The following is an 18997-nucleotide window of genomic DNA, read 5'->3' as shown; positions in this document are numbered from 1 at the left end:
CCAACGTACCAGTGCGGAACAGCCAGCACAGACAGCAGACAGAGCACAACAGATACGAAGAGGAGCGGCAACAATGACAACGACAACGACAGTGACAGCGACAGCGACAATTTGTGAGGATTTTTATAGACAAGCGTCTTTGTGGAGAAATGATGACCCGGTCTGGTAGGGCCATGGCTAGGCCTCTCCGCCGGACCTCCCACTCGCTCATTCGCCCATTCGCCCATTCGCCCATTCGATGGGTGTGCGAGGGAGCACTGTGCGTGCTTGTACTAATGAGACAATTTCCACTAGTTTCGTGTGCGTGTGTTGACTTAAATTGTATCCCCTAATGAACTGTCCCCGCAGCGCGAACGCCGCTGACTTGTTGCTGTTGGCCCTTGTCCCTGTTTCTCAGTCGACAAACCCCTCGAAGAATCCTTACACCCACACACCCAGCCACCCATCCTACTACTATCCGCTCTCATGTGACATTGTTGCCATTTCAATTAGTGTTCCAAAGCGAGTGTTCCAGAATTCGAGTGGCAGCGAACCAGCGAACCAGCGAAAAGGCAAATGGAATCAGTTCTGGGCCGATATTCAGGATGACTGTCTGATAACCGACTCCTAACATTCGAGAAAATCTGAAAGATTGGTTTGTTTTGTTTCCAATTCCAGGGAAAAGCAATCCGAGCTTTGCACGAACAGTTATTATAAATTCCAGGAAAATCTGCAGCCTCCACTATTGTTAGATATTTTCCCATTTGCCATTTTCCATTTTCCATTTCCCATTTGCTGCTTGCCATATAAATGTATGCCTGAGAATTCCGTGGCTGCTGCAAAATACATTTCATTCAATTTATTCAGTTAGAATTCCAATTAAAATTTCTAGGGAAATAATTAAAAGATTGAATAGCTTACTTTAATTGAAACATAGTCCATATATAGGTCCATATATTTCCCTACATACTCGTACTGGTACTGGTATTGTGTGTAACTCTTTTTGGATCATTTGCTGGATGGCAATGGAACTCTCTCGTCTCTGGGAGTCCTCTCTGGAGGTCAATCTGCCTGACAGACGATGGACTCGAGCCAGATAGACACTTGGGCTGGCCTAAGAGCCCCTTCTTTATCTCCACTCCACCTATGTTTTGTTTTGCCCCTGCTGGGTGTCTCCCCTTTTCTGATTGAGCTGGTTTAATGGCAGCCGAAAAGGAATTTATGTGTGTGTCTAAGACAAAAGGCCATTAAAATAGCAAGAGGCAGCTGGAGCAGCGGTGGAGCCACGGCCACACCTCCCGGGACGAGCCATAAAGGAAGCCATTAACCGATCTGACTTCATGGCCTATGCCAAAAAATGTATCAAAAGTGTTCCACTTCAGTGGATAGCATCTTCCAGCTCCCCGACAGCTCTAGCCCATGAAGGCTGCTCCAGAGAGCATTGTGGATCCCCAAGAAGTGATCAGAATGGAGGCACGGGGGTATTGCCATGGCATTGATGAGTAATAGGCCCAATCGCCAGTTGTTGGCCCTGACAATGGGGACAAATGCAGGCGCAAACACAGACAGCCGCAGATACAGATACGATACATGGCGGTTTATCTGGCGGGAGTATAAATATTTTATCGCATTATCGATTGCGATTACTCAGTTAATGAATTAAACACACATACTCGTATATCCAGATATAGTCATGCACACTCCTAGAATATATATGCCCGATACCCGATGAGCAATGTCCAAAGATGACACAAATCTATCCGTTCACAAAATACAACAAAATTACAAAAAAGGAAGAGAAAAAAAGATAGAAAAGGGAGTACCTAGGCATTCGCCGGAGGGATTCCTGCTCCCCAGCAAGCAACTGGGACAAGTGCGATAAGGAGGCGGCCAATAATGGCACAATAATAAATCATCGCACACAGACACCCATGTGGATTGTAGAAATTGTCTAGCTTCTCTGGAGTCGAGGCCCCAGATACCCTGCAGATTAGAGTTGTTCTTCGATTTGCATTGTCTTTCGATAAGTTATTCAAAACAATAGTGAATCCCCAAGCGATCCCAAGCATAAATGGGAAGGATCTTCCTCTCCATAATTGCTAGGGTTGGCAAAGGAGCATGGAACGCGTTGTAGCCGCAATCCCAATAGACGGACGGACGCACAACTCTCCCATTTCCAATTTCCCGCTGCCGTATAGCCCCATTCCCACATAATTTTCGATATAATATCAAAGAGAGAGAGAGGAGAGTTCACAACGAAAACGAACGGACGAATTTCATTGAATTAATTATGACAAGCGATGAGTTTATTTATGATCAATGTAGATTACAAATGAATTATCGTTCCCGGATCGATGGATGTTGCGGTAGCTGAGCGATATCTACTATCACTGGAGGCGGGTTGTAGGTCTGTTAATCTTTCGAAGGGGAACTGCACACATATCTAGAATAGTATTGTATTCCATCCCGAACTTTCCTTCGCACAAATTCACAAATTTATTTGTTACAATAAAATTACACGCTTATTCTTGGGCATTCAGTTTATTCGATTGATAGAAATAAACCACAAAATATTGAGAAAACCATTCGAACTCCGATTGAAATTTCGAAAGCAATTAATGGAAGATTGAACAATTGTTGTTTACCTGCTTTTGGGGGTGTGGGTTTCCTGAGCAATTTTCTTTTCGGCAACGGATTGCTTTTCCTTTTGTTTGCTTGCCTTGGTTTTCAGTTAATGTTCAAAAAACAATACTCTTAATTAGTTGCACTCACAAAAACACAAAAAACAATCTTTGAATTGATCTCAAAAAAAAAAAAAACCAAAAAATTATGTTTTTTAGAACCAGAAGATGCTGAATATTTGCGACTGAGCTCGGCTCTGGCTCCGGATCCGGCTTCGGCTCTCACTGTGGCTCCGTCTGTATGGATGCTCTGCTTCAGCTTCTGTGGCTCTGACTCTGACTCTGGCTGTTGCTCTGGCTCTGGCGCTGGCTTAGCGGTGCCAAGACAACACGCTGCGTCGAGTTCCCGGGAAAAACTGAAACTGAACAAATGTTACACTTGATGCATGCGCTTGGCGCTCGGTGTTCGGTGCTTGGGGCTCGGTGCTCGGCGCCAGGCGGTGCCCGAAACTCAACCGAAATCGGGACGGAAGCCGAGACACCGTAACGTAACCGAAACTGAACTGAACTGAACCGACCCGAACCCGGGCCCGACCGATTGTCTGCCTGACTCCCGAAGTGTGCCAAGGTGAGAGCCGTTTCGGCGGTGGGGTGCCAGGGAAAGCGCCACAAGTGCATGCCCAAAACGCAGACGAAGGAAGTGCCAGAGCCAGTGCCAGTGCCAGTCCCAGCCCAACGTTGGCCAGAGTGGTGGCGGTGGCGGAGGCGGTGGCGGGGGCGGGGTGGAGGCAAACGTAGAGGCCTGGCAGCTGGCTGTCAGTCAGCCTGCAGATGAGGCAGCGGCTGGGGAAGCGTCGGTCGTACCGTACCCGAGCAAAGCTTTGGCTGAATGGAAGAGGAGCCACGAAGCTTTCGCAGCCAGAGCTTTCCTCGCCCTCGCCGCCTGGCCGCCTCGCCGAAGTGTTTGTATGGGCGGATGGGTATGTGGGCGGGTGGGTGGCAGTGTAGTTGTGTGTGGAGATGCAACAGCCTCGAAGTTCCCCTTCGATTCCGATTCCTGCTGTTGCAAATACAAATACTAATAGATAGGATTGATGGGAGCTACTCGCATTTGATTGGTGGCTAACACGGGAGAAATATAATGAGCCAAACATATAGAAACAAATGGTTAGAAAAAGATAAAATAAAAAGAGTGCTATATGTTGTCAAGAAGGAAATGCCGATGCGTAAGATGCTATATAAATATTTTTATAGAAAACAGATTGAACAGATATGACTTTAACTAGATAAATCGCAAAGGTGCATATAGTTAAATATCAACAAAAAAGATATATGTACATATGTAAAACCCCGTGTTAGTTCTTAGAACTGAAAATAGCCAACAATACAATTTTTTTGTTGATTAAATTTTGTGTTTTTATTCAAGTTTTGCAAAAATGTTCAATATCTAACATGTTTTATCTTTATTTTTATCATTCATATTTTCCATTAACAGATTAAATTTTTTAAATAGTCCTTGGAGACGCTGCTTCATTGCTTGCTTCATTCTTAGAAATCTGAAGCTATAATTCGTCATAAATGCCTCCATCTACAAGCAACCCTTGTATATCATGACTCAAGTCATGTCTTTGAAACCTTCGGCTTCAATTAAATGAGAAAAGTCTAAAATTTCATGGAAATCATATTGTGGCTCTTTTACAGGAGCTTTGTCCTTTATTAGCTGTTGGTGTAAAAACTGCAATTTGTATATTTCATTGATTAACTTTTCGATTTAATTAAGCTGTACAACTTTTACACATACCACAAATTCTTTGTTCAGACTCCCCTTTATTTGGGCGCCCCCATGCGTATACGTATTGTTTATTGGATTATTTGATGCATACAAAACAGCACTCAGGCCTCAATGGTCAAAAGATGAAAGGTAATGATTGCCGCCAAAGTCCAGGCTTATTGGGGGGTGCCCACCCTTCTTTTCGACTACATATGTATGTCCTGGATGGACGGGAAAACTACGATACATTCAAGCTCTTAGGAAACAAAAGAGATGAATGCACGAGATGAGATCAAATGTTCGTTGGGGCACGATAATACGAAGGGGCAAGTTGCAGGCCTGCAACAAGCAACCGGAGAGTCTCTCTGCTTGAACCGGGCAGGACTCAAGCTGCCCAAGTGGCTGCTGGCCACTTTGCGGGCCACCTTGAGCCGTGTTCCGTTTCTGAGTAACCGGAGTAACCTCTGCTGCAGCTCTGCCAACCCCTGCACCGCTGCATCGGGGGCATGCGACAGTCTCGCAGCTGAAGTTTGTAATTGCAGAGTCGTAAATCTGTTTAAATTAGCTGTTAAGCAGGTTGTCTGCACGATGAAGTTGCATCCGCCATATTCCGTTACCGTTGCCAGCAGCAACAAAGCACCCGCCTCGCCTACCTGCCTTACGCCTTGTGCCGCATGCTGCCTACTGCCTGCCACTTGATAGTTGATAGTTGCAGGCGGGCATCGGCTTGTGTTGGCGATATAAGCCTGGGCCAGGGCCTCCATCTTCTTTGTCATAAGAAACTTATGGTGTGCTCGCCGTTGCTCTGCCTGACCCCTGGATTCCCACTTCCCACTTCCGGCTATGGGGCGCAGTGTCTGGCCGGATAATTGCCCCCGCTGAGAACATCATATCGCCACCGTATGTATTTACAAGCTGAATGCAAAGTACTCGTGTAGGGAATCTGGGCGCTCCATGAAATACCCCTCTACTGCCGAATTGAATGGCAAAACGATGGTTAAACGGTGCCAGGAGCAGGCCTGTGGCTGGCCAGAAGTCGGACAAAGTTGCAGCAGCCGTGCCCCTGGGGGAAATTTGTATTTCCCACATCAACTTGTGCTCGTTGCATACCCCCTCTCCCCATCTCTCTCTCTCTCTCTCTCTCTCTCTCTCTCACTCCCCGAAAACTTTTTCATTTGCATCCGTACTCGACCCTGAAAGCGACAATTGTATGAAGCCGCAGAGCAGCAGATTCCCATTTTCCCGGTGACTACAAAGTCTGCTCTGTCGGCTGGGCTCTCCAGGTGTCCGCAATGATGGTCTTGAAATGGAAAACAGTAGTCACTGCCCCACTGGATGGTTGCCAGGATATCTCGAAGAGTCTTACCTACCTACCTACCTCTCTGGGAGGCCAGAAGAATAACTTACATACATCCAGCCATACATAAGAAAGACGTAGTGGCCGACTGTTCTGCAGATACCCCCAGTACTGAGGAAAGTATCGAAAAGTATAGCCAGAAAGTTTCTTCAGCCTAACATCTGTGATCCTTGCCCGACAGAATCCAATTGATTGCGATCTTCTCCGTCAGTTTTTAATCTTCTCACAAGTAAAATAAAGCAATATATTTGATCAAAGCTCCTTCTGCGCCATCCTTGTCGGTAATCTCAGAGCCAGCGTGTGGCAAGTGGGGCTCAGACAGCGCAGATTTCCTGCCGAATGCCACACCCGCACCAGCACCACCCTCTGAGCTGAGCCGAGCCGCTCCCCCCACTGACCTTCATCATGTGCCCCTCGTCCTCGTTCGCCGTCTTGCCCCACACAACAATCACATCTGCTAACATGCAAATCAATGTTAGCTGCAGCATCTGCCTGACTGTCTGACTCTGTGTATGTTGCCCCCCGCCCCCTACGCTGCTGCCACACCACCGTTCGTCGGCATTGATTCGATGTGTGGGCCCACTCGGTAAGCGGCTTGTATGTGCATGGCATGCAACATTTTCGCTTCGCCGCTCACTGGGAAAATCAACTCGAGCCCCTCAGGCCCATTCGTACTCGCCCCACGCCCCTCGCCCCTCGCCATGCAATGCCACACATTTCCCCTAATCTAGGCCCCCCATTCACCGCCGCTGGCCCCATATTGCCCAAGCATTTCGAAGGGCACACAAAAATGTCGATTATGATTCCTAGGGCATGGAATGCGATGAATGCGGCGTGGGATAGGGATTCTATCGGGAGACCATCCCATTGGTCAGCATAGGATTATGGGGTAGCAGAGAGGGGATAGTATACGATGGGATAGCAGAAAAAAACAGGAATATGGGATTTAAGATTGTTTGAAAAAATCGAGGAAATGGCGGGTACATATAAGGAAAGCATGGTGTATTATGGGATAGAACTTAATATATGATAAACGACAGTGAAGAAATTAGAGAAAGTGATAGATTTAAAGAAAAACATGTGTTATGGCTCCGATTCCAATCAAATTGGTTGCAGAATTGGTTGTACACCCGGTTTTCTCGTTACGTTTTGCACTTGTCGCCTGCCTCAGTGGCTGGTTGTCTGTCTGTTGCCTGTCCACCTGCAGGCCCCTGTTACCCGGCCCCCAGCCATGCCCCATGGGCACCCTACATGCTGTTCAGTGCGAGCCGCATGTAAATTAAGTCTCGCTGTGCCTGTCTATCCACCATCCATCCATTCATCCATGTGGAGCCAGACTCCGACCCCGACCCCGACCCCGACCCCGAACCCGACCCCCGTCCAGATACCGGCTCTCCGTCTGATGCGTATTAATGCCGTGCGGGTGCCACATGCCACATGCCCGATGCCAGATGGAAACAGTTCAATCATAATAAACTCCAAGTCAATTTTTAATGATACAAAAAAGACAAATGTGCGTCTCTCTCACACTCTCCCTCCCTCTGTCTACCCCAATCTCTGGGGGCAAGCACCGCATAAAGCGGCATAAATTTGTTGCATATGCTTAGCCGGCAACTTGGGGAAAGCCGAAACCCTGCGGCAAGTGTGAAACTGTTTCGAGGCTCGTTGCAGAGATCCTCTAAGTCCCAGGGAGGAGCTGAAATCGTTGTCAATAAATTCACAGCCTGACGGAAGTTCGATTAATTCCGGGGAGCCGTTGGCTTGCTCCCTAGATTTGGTTTCATTCATCAGCTCTGGAAGCCGTCTATTCAATGAAATGAATAAGTCTGAATAAGGCCTTAAAATATTCCAGATTCATGAACATCCTGTAACCGCCAGGGAAACTACGTACGAGTCTTGCAATGTCCTGTGATCAAAAGGATTGCATGGAAGGACTTCAAAGGTTCCAGAATCTTTCGTGCTCGAGGCGAACAATTTATCCTGAGAAACAATTGGAAGGTGAGACAAATATAAAAAGGATGAATGAATTCCTGGGTATGTGGGAAGTAAGTCGGCTTGCATTCATTCGCTGAATATACATATTATATTTTTGGATGAAAGACATTCGTCATATCATAATGTCAGCTTGCATTCACTTTCACATTCGCACAACTGAAGGGAAATTATTAAATGTTACAGTTCGGTAATAAATTGGATCAAAAGGGATTGCCTTCGCCGCCGCCTGCCCGCGACTGACTGATGATTGATTCGGTTGTGATTTAAATGGTCTTGCTTGAGCGCTGAATTATTAATGCCGTCGTTGCCGGATTACGGCCTCCCCTGGCCACAGAGCTCTCACTGCTCTCCTTCCTCTCGTCGCTCGCTCAGGACTCTGACTCTGGCGCTGACTCTAGCGATGTGGTGGAGCCTGTTTTTTGTTTGCCTTACAATAATTTTATGGGGCGCGTATAAAAATTCCCCAATCCCATTTCAGCTCGTTAGCCACGGCGTATACGCAACAAGGTGGAACGCTTACATTTGGTCAGGGGCGTGGGCGTGGGAGTGGACGTGGGCGTGGTGCGAGAAGAGGAAACAAAAATAAAGATATAAATATAAATAAAAATGTGTATAAAACTTTACGTTCAATTGATTTCAATTTCGTTTTAATGAATTTTGCGGCCTCAGCGCAATTTCTGGTCGAATCCCCAAAGAGGAGGCGACTCCACTCCCCGCTGTGTGTATCTGTATCTGTATCTGTATCTGTTCTCTGTCTGTCCGTCCCAGTGTATCTGTACTGCGAGTATACATAGTTTGCTTTCAGGTGTTTATTTATGCCATTGCTTCGGCACAAACGTTCAATTAAAATTTCAATTATTAGCTGGCAAACAGAGAGCAGGCGGGCGGCCGGATGATATCAACCGAACCGAAAGAGTTGACCCCAGCAGCACAGGGAGGCCCGACCCCAACCGAAGATACCCTGAAAAATGTCACAACACTTGCTTGTGTCTTTCCCGAAACAATTAAACGAACACAAACAAATTCGTGTAAGAAAAACATAAGGATTTCCAGTGGAAATTTGCTCAATTATTTTACCCTCAAAGGATTCTAGAATATGCTACTGAAAGGTGTTCGAAAAATAAAGGGTATCTGTTGCAGCTACAGGTTCGATGTGAAATTGGTTTTGGCTGTGGACCGGCAGATGCCACTGGCAGCCGCAGAAAGTGGCGGCCGAATGGAATATTGTTGCCAGCAAATCGGGCGGAAAAGTGAGTTGAACTCCGGCCTGATATCTGCTCCGCCACAGCTGCCACTCAGAGATCCCACTCACCCCCTTCCGCCACCATTCGCACCCCTTGCGTAAACAGAAAGAGGAATGGGGCTGGGTGAAATCGAAACAGAGGACTGTGGAGCGGGATTCAAGGTTGAAATTTCAGAGCAATAATTACAAAGCTTAAAGTTTTCAAATTTTTCATCAGACCCAGTCGGAGCTTTTCGTCAGCCGGCCAGGGAGGAGAAGGAGGAGGGGGGAGAAAATGTTGGTCCAATTAGGGGATTCGTCTCGGGTAGCATAAGCAGTAACTACTGTACTTTACTGAACTGTACTGCACTGTAATCCGCACGCAGCCTTCCTCCGACAATGTTAAGAGAATTTCACTCCTGTTCGGAACAATTATTCCGGCAATTCTCGCCTTTCAAGCTGAAAACCGAAACGAATTACACAGAGCCAAAGGCAGAGCAAAAGCGGGAGATGGATCGGACCCCCCACCTTGGGGATCCCCGGGGAATATACTCGTACGTTTATCGTGCGTTTTCCCATGCATCGTGGATATGTGCCACCAGCTGTCAGCAGGGTGCCAGCAGCCATTCCGGCCAGTCCTGCCACACCGCGCTGCTTCTCTCTCATGGCCAGCATACACACAGCTAACGAGCACAGGGGCTGCCGGAGATAAATGCGTTGACAAAAGCTGTTTCGGTGGAACAGCCAAACAACACCAACAGATACTCGTACTGAGAATACACCAGTTACATTTACAGATACAGATATAGCCTCGGACACCGAAGCTGTGTATGCCCTTGCTATTCCAAAAACCTTGCCTTTCATCCGATAATTTTTTTATAAAATATAATCCGATAGTAATCCGATTGGGATTATTGGGCTCTAGTGATTCCATAATCCATGCCGCAAATGGCTGTCTACCAGATGGCTTTACAAATATAAACTGTCATATTTACTGGCAGATATTCAGAGATACCCTCTGGAAGGGCAGACGTATTGTACAGCGCATTCATGGAGGCGATGTGCAACAGCATTGGATTGGAGAGCCGGGGTGCCCGCATCTGTTTGCGGTCTGCCTATCTCCCTGGCTGTTCGGCGTCCGCCTCAATGCACCAGACCCCGATCCCGACCCCGGCGACCCTCTGCCGAAGCGCGGGTGGGGTGCGTAAAAGGTGCAAGTGTGTATAATCCGATGAGCTCTGAAACTGAAAATTGAACCTGGGAGCAGGAAAAGCACGCTCATTGCATTTATCAATTTCCCAGAACTCAGAAACCAGAGCCAGAAGGGGTTCCAAATCGCGGCAAAGACCAACGAGTACGAGCCTCCGCCCCTGCCCCTGCCCCCGCCCCTGCTCATGCCCCTACACTAGCATTTCCCTCTTCCGACTTCCTAAGTCTCTGATTCCCTTGGCGAGTCCGAGTCCCTGGTTATAATTACAATTTAATTTGCAACAAATTCAATTTACGTTGCAACATTTAATATTGTTGACGAAGTTGCATGTGTATCTGACTGTGGATAACTGTGTTTCCTATCCATCTGTATCTGTATCTGTGCCTGTGTCTGTGTCTGTATTTGTATCTAGGGGTGATTGCATGGCAACTACGTGGCTTAGTCGTCCCTGAAATTATCTGGAAAGCAGTTTTGAGAGGGTTCAGTGTTAAAGGTTCGACTCCGACATGCATATCTTACTCTGATTCGGTTGTTCATCCTTCAATTGGGTATAAGTCCATTGATTTATGACTCGAAAACAGAGACATGTAAGGGCTGTCAGCGTTTTGCACTATCGAACTGGGACTTGCCCAAGTCAGAGGTCAGAACAAGTTTACTGTGGATGGCAAGGGGTGCCGGTGCCGGTGCCGAGTGGCAACAGGAGGCGTGACTCAGGCTTGGTTGTGTTCACAGCTTCATCACATCAATAACAATAAGGCAAAACCCTACGTCCCTACGTGCCACGGGCCATGCCATTCGAGTAAATCTAATTTGAAAGCAATTCGATTCAGCCACTCGCCCCACTCCTCCGCCTCCGCCTCTGCCTCTGCAGTGTCCAGCTATAATCTCTCCTCTGTACGTACATATATTCTTCCCAATTGCTACCTTTGTTAGAGTCTCTTCCCATTTGGAATCTGTAGATACTATATCTCCGGTGCATGCATCTACCATCTGTTCTCTAGCCATCGCGAATCTGTTCTTCTTGGAGCACTTATATTCCCTATATGTTAATACTCTTAGTCTGAGTACTCTTTTCTAGTATTCTGTCGTTCCCTTGTCTCATCTCACATCTATCTTCTGAGCTGTTCCCATCTGCACTTATCTTATCTCTCAACTGTTCCCATTCCATCTCTCATTTTTCAGCTGCTCTCTTCCCATCTTTCATCTCTCATCTCTCATCTTTCAACTCCTAACTGGCTTTGGCCCTGGCTCTGGCTCCGGCTCTATGCAGACTCCTCTTGGCCCTGGCTTATTATTGATGGTAATGAAAATTTGATGATGGCCAGCAGACATCGTCTGAGCAACAACGCGACTTGGTCGCCTGTTCTCTCTGTTCGCTGCCAGCCTAATGATAATGACAATGACGATGATTGATTGATGTGTTCTTTTGGTGTTTGCCCCAGCCCCAGCCTCAACCCCAACCCCCCAACTTCCAACCAGGCTGCTGTTGTTCCGTCCTGTAGCTGCTGTTCACTGCCCATGTCCCATCCCGTCCTGAAGCCAGTTAATTAGTGCGAACTGACTTGGCAACCGCTGGAAATTCAAATGAAGCGTCAAATGGTTTTTCTTGGCTGTCCTCTCTCCTCTGTCCTTTGTCCTCGAGCAGTCACAACGGAACGGGACGGAGCGGAAACCCCATCATAACAGCTCTCGATGGGAGTCTTCAACACTTCCAGGCTCGACTCGACTCGACTCGTCTCGTCCCGTCTGGGGTGCCTCTTTTTGGGGCATTCTCGTGCATGAATTTATGAGCACATCCTTAATAACTCTTTTCAACTTTTGGGGGCCCTGAATAAAGGAGAAGAAGCTGGGGACCGGGGCTGGGCACACACATGACCTTGGCCGGCTGGCTCTTAGCCCTTTGCGGTCCCAGTCAAAAGAGCGTGGCAGCAGCGTGGAGCAATTTAATTTTATTGTTTCTCATTCATCTCGTATTAACTTCCACAAACAGGACGGACAGCAAGAAAAACATTTGCTCGACCTTTGAAGGAGAGGCATGTGGGAGAGTGTTGGGCCATTCCCATGGGGGTCTTGTCACTATTTCTGAGCCTGGGCCTGTGTCCTCTATGACAGCAACAAGTTTTGTTCGATTTTCTCGCTTGTCAGCTTCTGTCACACACCACTGTGGAGGGGAAGACCATCTCTCAAACGTATTAAGCGGATTTTTCGAGCTATATGAATCATTTAAAAACTACGATATTACTTTGGGACGGTTGAATTATTTGCCGGTTGTACATATGTTATTTATTACAATAATTTGTGGTTGCAGACTGTTTTCTAAGCCATCTTCTTAAAAATTCAATGGATCGAATCATCAGGCAGTTCTTTCGTCTGCGAGTATTTCCCGACGGGATCCTTATCTGTATGCAGAAAATAGAAATATAATCTGTACTCTGATATTCTCAAGATATACATATGTGTTCATATTCAATTGAGCATCTGATGCCCCAGGGACATTCCACGCTGTACATGGCATATGTACATAGCATACTATACGTACTATCCTTCTTCTGCCTGTGGCTGGGCTCTGTGCAGAGGCGGCACATGCCGCATATTGATTGCAATTTTCGTGGTAGGCCAATACAAACAAATACGTATTCTCTGACACATGCACCTACACACGAACCAACTAATGCCATTGCGCCATTGCGATGTGTGGGTGCACAGATGCACACACATATACGTACAGTCGGGCTCACACCAATAGCAGGTACGCTTCCCGATCATGGCCCGGCTCTTACCGAGATGTCCACCTAATATGTAGAGTCTTCGAAATTACTTTCCAGGAGAAGTCAAGTTCTTCAATGAAATCATACGTATGCTCGTATTTTTGAAATCTTTTTGTGATTGTATCGGCACTATCCTGCTGCCAGCCGCTGTACGAATCCGTCTGGACTGGGTGCAACTTGTTGTGTCTTTTGTTTGACTAGCGGCTTTTGGTGCTCCTCCTGCACCTGCACCTGGACTTGCACCTGCCGCACGCCACACTGCCACAGTGGCACAGTGCCTCACTGCTTTACTACGCCGCAGCAATGTCGCAAACTGTCAGATACTGTTGCTCATCATGTTTTTAGTTTTGTTGTTGCTCCTTCTGCGTCTGGTGCTGATGATGTTAGCGCCTGTTGTTTTAGTGGTTGCACCCAAAATCGATACTCCATTTACCTATGCAATTCATTTGCTGCCTTTGGGGCAGCAGCAGCAGCCGCAGCTGAAGCAAGGCGAGGTTTTCCACTTTCTACTGCCCCATGGCGGGGAAATTAGGAAAACCTTTCAATGAACAGGAGAGGGGCGTAACCGTAAACGAAATTAAATTATATACTAAAACTTTCACATGCCACTGGTACTAGTACGAGTACAATCGTATCCAAATGCTAAAAGCCTATCTTCTTCTGCCTTAATGGTCTTTTCCTTTGGTTGGCATGGGATCTATTTACTGAATTATCTTTTAAGCTTTACATTTAACAAATATTATTGTTATTACCATCCTTTTCGTTTGTGGCTTAAATCTATCTTAATCTTAATGGTTTCCCATTGCTCAAGAGTCCCATAATTGGCTGCATTTGCCATCTACATATATGTATGTATGTATCTTTGAGTAACCAGAGCCCCGACCAGCACAGCCTTGACTGGCCAAACAGATTCCGCATGCGATGAGGCCTAGAGGATTGGAGTCGCATTCCTCGTCCTGCCGCATATTCAGTCCTGACAAAGCTCTTCAGCACTCAGCATTCAGCATAGCATTCGTGTACTGCTCTGATTTCACATTCCTCGGGCTAATTAGGCCAGGCCAATCGAGATGCGATGCCATTCTTTTGCTAATCTTCTGTGGTTTCCTTTCCTCCGATGATGTGGCAGATGATGTTGCACACGCTGCAGAAGCTTCGTCTGCTGTCTGCTGCTCTTGTTTCTTTTCCTTTTTTCGGTTTTTTTTTTGAAAGGAATTTCCAAATGGGAATGCAAATGCAATTTTCGAATGATTTCATTTGGGGTGTTTTCAGTTTGTGCATGGGACCTGAGTCCAGGCGAAAGTGGCTAAGGTAATCCAAGGCACAGATGGATTGACATTCAGATTGAGGGAGGGCTTGAGATTGTGTCTTCAAAGTGGGTCAGGTGGAGCTGTGATTAAATGCCATGGGCCAATCAACGCATGCCAGGAGACACTTCGCCACTGGACATTTTTTCATTTTCGCATTCCCATTTGAGGACACATGCCCTCTTGGCCACGAGTACTGGGGGCGGGGGGCTACTGCAAAGGAATGGTGAAAAGGTGATGGAAGAGAAGTGAATAGAGAAGGCTCAAAGACTGTCATCGAAACGGAAGCGGAGCGAGGAAGTCCAGGCGGAAGCAAATCAGGAAGGAAGCTTGCGAAATTCTTTACAATACTCTGGCATTTCGTTCTGCTATGCGAGTCCTGGCCAAGTCGTAGACCCGCACCCCCATCCCCACACGGCGGTTATTTTTCTGCTCTGGCCACACTTTGGTGAATAAGCAAATTGTTTCAGATTGACAGATTGCTGACCCACTCCCACTCGCAACTCCCTCTCCTACACCCATCATCTCCACCCAAAGTCCATTCGAGTGGAAGGCGAGAGTGGACCAAAGTTTGCGTATTCCCTGGCATCGATGTGATTTGAATGCCAAGTTTAATGGGAGCCAACTGTCGGTGCCGACGCCTGTATATGGTATCGAATGGGATTGGGAATGGGCTTCGTGATGGGACTGCGACTGGTGGCCAGAGCTGCCAATAACTGGCCACGCAATGATTCATCATGCTGCTGCTGCTGCCGCTGCTGCTACAGATGTGCCTTCTGCTTTGTGCGATGTAAGTACTTTACTCGCCTCGCCTCCAGCTCATCCTCTTAGAGCCAACTCCAAGCACAGAGTGAAAAGAGACTGGGAGTGCCATTGGCTATGGCTGAGAAAGAGAGGCAGAAAGCAAGAGCTGGCTTGGGTGTTCCCAGATATACGTATGTCCATGCGGCACTCCGTAACGCGAACTCACACATCGCGTACTTCTAGGCAAGGGCCGCGGCTCTACTTTGTAACACTGTACTCGGTTAGTATACGAGTGTATGAAGTCATATGTCTTGTGCAACCCATGCAAGATATTTTATATTCTTGAGTAGTTGTCCATGTTTCCATTCATCCATTGCTCTGCACCAAAAAACCCATGCTCCTCCACGGATCGGCATAAACCTCGCTGTCGGTGTCCCGTCGCTGTCGGCAGACCCCTGCACTGAAGTCTTCGCAGGGCCCAAACAATTTGTCGTTATCCTGTGTTGACCAGAGACTGTGTTGACTGTGTGCTGCCGCCCGTTGCCCAGCAGTTGACGCACCAACAGAGGGGCAACAATCGATTTTCCTGGGCTTAAGTCGAGCAAAACTCAACCTTAAAAATACGCTTAAGTTTTATTGTATTCCAATCTCATTAACTTCTTTTATTATTATTTGTATTTTGCTTCCACTGCCACTTCCACTGTCCTCGCTCCTCGCTCCTCTTCTCTCTTCCCACTCGTTCTATCTCTTTACTTTCCGAAAACCCCCCCCACTTTTGTTATCCCCCTTCTGGGCCTTCCAACTCTCTTCACACTCTTCACGCTCTGCCCTTCTTTGGGTTTTGCCCCACTCTCTCCACCCTCTTCGATTCCACCCACTTTTACCCCAATTTACGCGTCTTCAACTTTGTATACCCTTCCAAAGAGTATTTTTGTAATATCTCCCGAGATGTATGCAATTTTCAGATCTTATAAAAGATTTAGCTATATTTTTGATTGGCATCATGGCGCATGTCCTACAATTGCCAATTCAGAATTTATCCTAAATCTTCAGCAGATGAGCAGACATCTCATCGATATTTTATCCCATATATGAAGAAGCCATCTGTTGCCCGAAAGGGTATCATATCTTCGAGCTTGTAAAGCAAGGCCCTCGCTCGTGCCTTCTGCTGTTGCTTCTTATTCTGCTTCTGCTTCTGCCAAAGTCGACTGCGATTGACGTATGTGTGTATGCAATACGGTTCTCTGTTTCTGTATCTAAAGCTGTGTGTGTAGCTCTGTGTGTGCGTGCGAATAAAATCGCATAAAATAAAGCAATATCCTTCACTTATTTGACATTTTGGGCCTACATTAATGAGGCCAATCCCGTGACTGGCCAAGAGCTGAGCCGAACTAAAACCAAACTCACGCTGGAATAAAGAGGGCTGCACCGATATGTATATGTGTGTATCTGGGAGTGCTGGCTGGGGAAGGGGAAGGGGCAGGGGCAGGGGCAGGGGCGTTCGAGTATTATGATTAATGAGATTCCTAGCCATGACCAACCAGAATGTATCGAATTTAATCAGTTTGCTGGCATTTCGAACCGCAACGGAACCCAATACCACTTCCGATGCATCAATTTCCGTCGACATGCGGCCAGAGAAAGAGAACGAGAGGCTGAGAGGCAGAGAGGCAGAGACGTGTGCCCCTTTGATGAAGAATATTTCATTATTGTGCATTCTGATTATCCAGCATCCATCTGCACAGCCTTTCAGCCCTCTCCAGTCTCACCGGGTCCTTCTCAGAGTCCCTGACATCATTAATGTTGTTACTGCCTCCGCATCGGGCTGAAATAGAAGCAGAAGTATAAGCAGAAGTAGAGGAGCTTCTGGGGCTTCTTCTGGCAGGAGAGCTTACATATTGTCAGTTGTGTCAGTTAACTGTTGACACAGAAACCACTCACGCAGACACAGACACTGAAACACATGTACTGACACAGACACAGACACAGATACAGATGCAGATACAGATACAGTAGAGCTCCTCCTCCAGAGTGCTCATCCGTGGGTGGTCGTCGTTCCGCTCTGACGTTCGGTTTGCCTTCTGTTGCATTTTGCATGTTGTACTTCGATTTGCATAATCTTAATCTTTTGCACTCGCCAAGGATTTCAAATCCCAAGCCCACAAAGGCAGAGAGACAGAGAAAGAGGGACTCAGACCACATCTCCATCTTCCCGTCCCGACACCCACGTATCATCATTCATTTGAATTTTGTTTGATGTGGCACCTCCACTGACCTCTGGCTATGGCTCTACCCGACCGTACACCGTGGGAATGCCGCCACCTGGATCCTTAAAGATGGATCAAATAGAATCCCATCCCCATTGCCGTTCCCCTTGGAACGATATGTGTCCGAGCTTTTCGTGTATCCTTAGACATGGTATCCAAAACATTCGTGAGGCTTACTTTCTTCTTTCAATTGGTTTCCTCTAAATCACGAATGCATTATCTTGCTGTATTATGGGTTTCAATCACAAAATCCAATTGCCTCGATAGGACTCCACCGATGAAAGGATTTTGCCACAGATTAAAATCGGAATCGACTCAAGGATCGAGTCCACCAAAAGCGCAAATGAAAACTATGAATGCCGCCTGAGATTTGTCTGCGAATGTTCCATCGATGGAGCTCTGTCAATGCGGGAGGAGGAGAGAAATGGGGGCTCAGATTAGGTGCACTGCGACCTCACTTCCCCCCTACTGTGTGTGTGTGTGTGCTGTTTTGTGCAACATTCAGACGGCAGCGTCATTGTTTTTGCTTTTACTGTGGCCTCCTGCCACTGAATCAGCATCCCCCTGGGTGCATTCGTAAATTTACTGAGCCGTGCGCTTTGTTGGTTTTCAATCATGAGCTTGCTTATCAATGTTTCTGCTGGCAACAATGCCAAATCGATGGCTAATAACCAGCCAACGTCATTGGATGTAAAACAATACCCAGCCACCCCCCAACCATCCAACCTTCCTCTTCAGCTTATTGAAATATTGTGCAATCATCGTTTGCAGGCAATGAACTTCATCTGCATCACGGACAAGCCCCAGTCCCAGTCCCAGACCAAGTCCAGGCCAACTCTCAGCGCCACTTCGGAGGCGCCGCAGAATGTGCTCTCATTTCTGCAGCCAGAAAGGCGGTCGGTCGGTCGTTCGGTCGGTCGTTCGGTCGGTCGGTCGGGAAGGCCACCAATCAATTTATCCAAATGTTTTCTTGCCACTTGCCTGCCACTGACCTGACCCCATCTGCTACAAAACTGGAGCAAAGCCGCATTCGCTGAGTAAGTGAAAGTTGATGCAGCCAGCCCTCGGGGGGATTCGATGGCGATTTGGGGTCATTGGAGCTGGAGTTCCCTCTGTCTGGGGCTGAGCAGGCCGCCACTTGGGACTGGTCTGGCTGAAGGTTATCCTAGGATGACGCTTAGAACGATCCACCAAAGATCCTCACCGAAGTTTCTATACCCTTCTATACCTTTAAATCTACCAATACAATTTGCTCTCACAGATCTCCGGCATATACAAAAAGTACATTGTACAATATTCCCTTTAAAAAAGCACATAAAATAAGGAGGTGTTGGGAATGCAGGCACCCTATTTCAAGTACGTTTTTGGAAGAGTCGCTAACGGGAAGAAGAGCGGCATCAGGCGACTCATATTTCTGCCGTGGAATATTTCTGGCGAATACTTATTAAAAATAAATAAATAGTGTATTCAAAAATACTACTATTACGAGTATTATTTCTATTATTATCCAATTATTGTATAATATTAGATATTATTATTATTGCTTGACAGATGGTGCTGGAAATCTCAAGACTGTCTGATGAAGACTTAAGACGCAGCGTTATTGGATTACTTATGGACTTTTTGTCGATCACGGGATCACATAATGCCAGATCCATGGTCTCTACTCTAGGAATATCATCAACCTCTCTTTGCCACCTCCGGATGTCTGGGCCAAGCCCAAGGTACGACTAATATCACAGTGAACGCTGCTTGAGTT

The 18997-nt window shown here is 47.0% G+C and overlaps 1 protein-coding gene across 2 annotated transcripts in view; it reads right to left on the bottom strand.

Moving 5' to 3' along the window:
• Nucleotides 1-3022, bottom strand: part of LOC108165016 (ras-related protein Rap-2b) — a 29347-nt gene extending 26325 nt beyond the window's left edge. Inside the window, exons 1-2 of one of the 2 annotated variants that reach the window (XM_033394125.1) lie at nt 2823-3022; nt 2625-2698 (exon numbers count right to left, since the gene is read on the bottom strand). The gene's annotated coding sequence lies outside the window, so the exon portion shown is untranslated. Of the gene's footprint in view, nt 1-2624 lie in introns of both variants that reach the window. The other variant, XM_017301054.2, reaches the window with a different exon arrangement.
• Nucleotides 3023-18997: the final 15975 nt, after the last annotated feature.

Source organism: Drosophila miranda, chromosome XL (genome assembly GCF_003369915.1).
Source record: "Drosophila miranda strain MSH22 chromosome XL, D.miranda_PacBio2.1, whole genome shotgun sequence".
Taxonomy (NCBI): domain Eukaryota; kingdom Metazoa; phylum Arthropoda; class Insecta; order Diptera; family Drosophilidae; genus Drosophila; species Drosophila miranda.
Note: the sequence above shows the minus strand (reverse complement) of the source record. Positions and strands in the feature narration are given on the sequence as shown.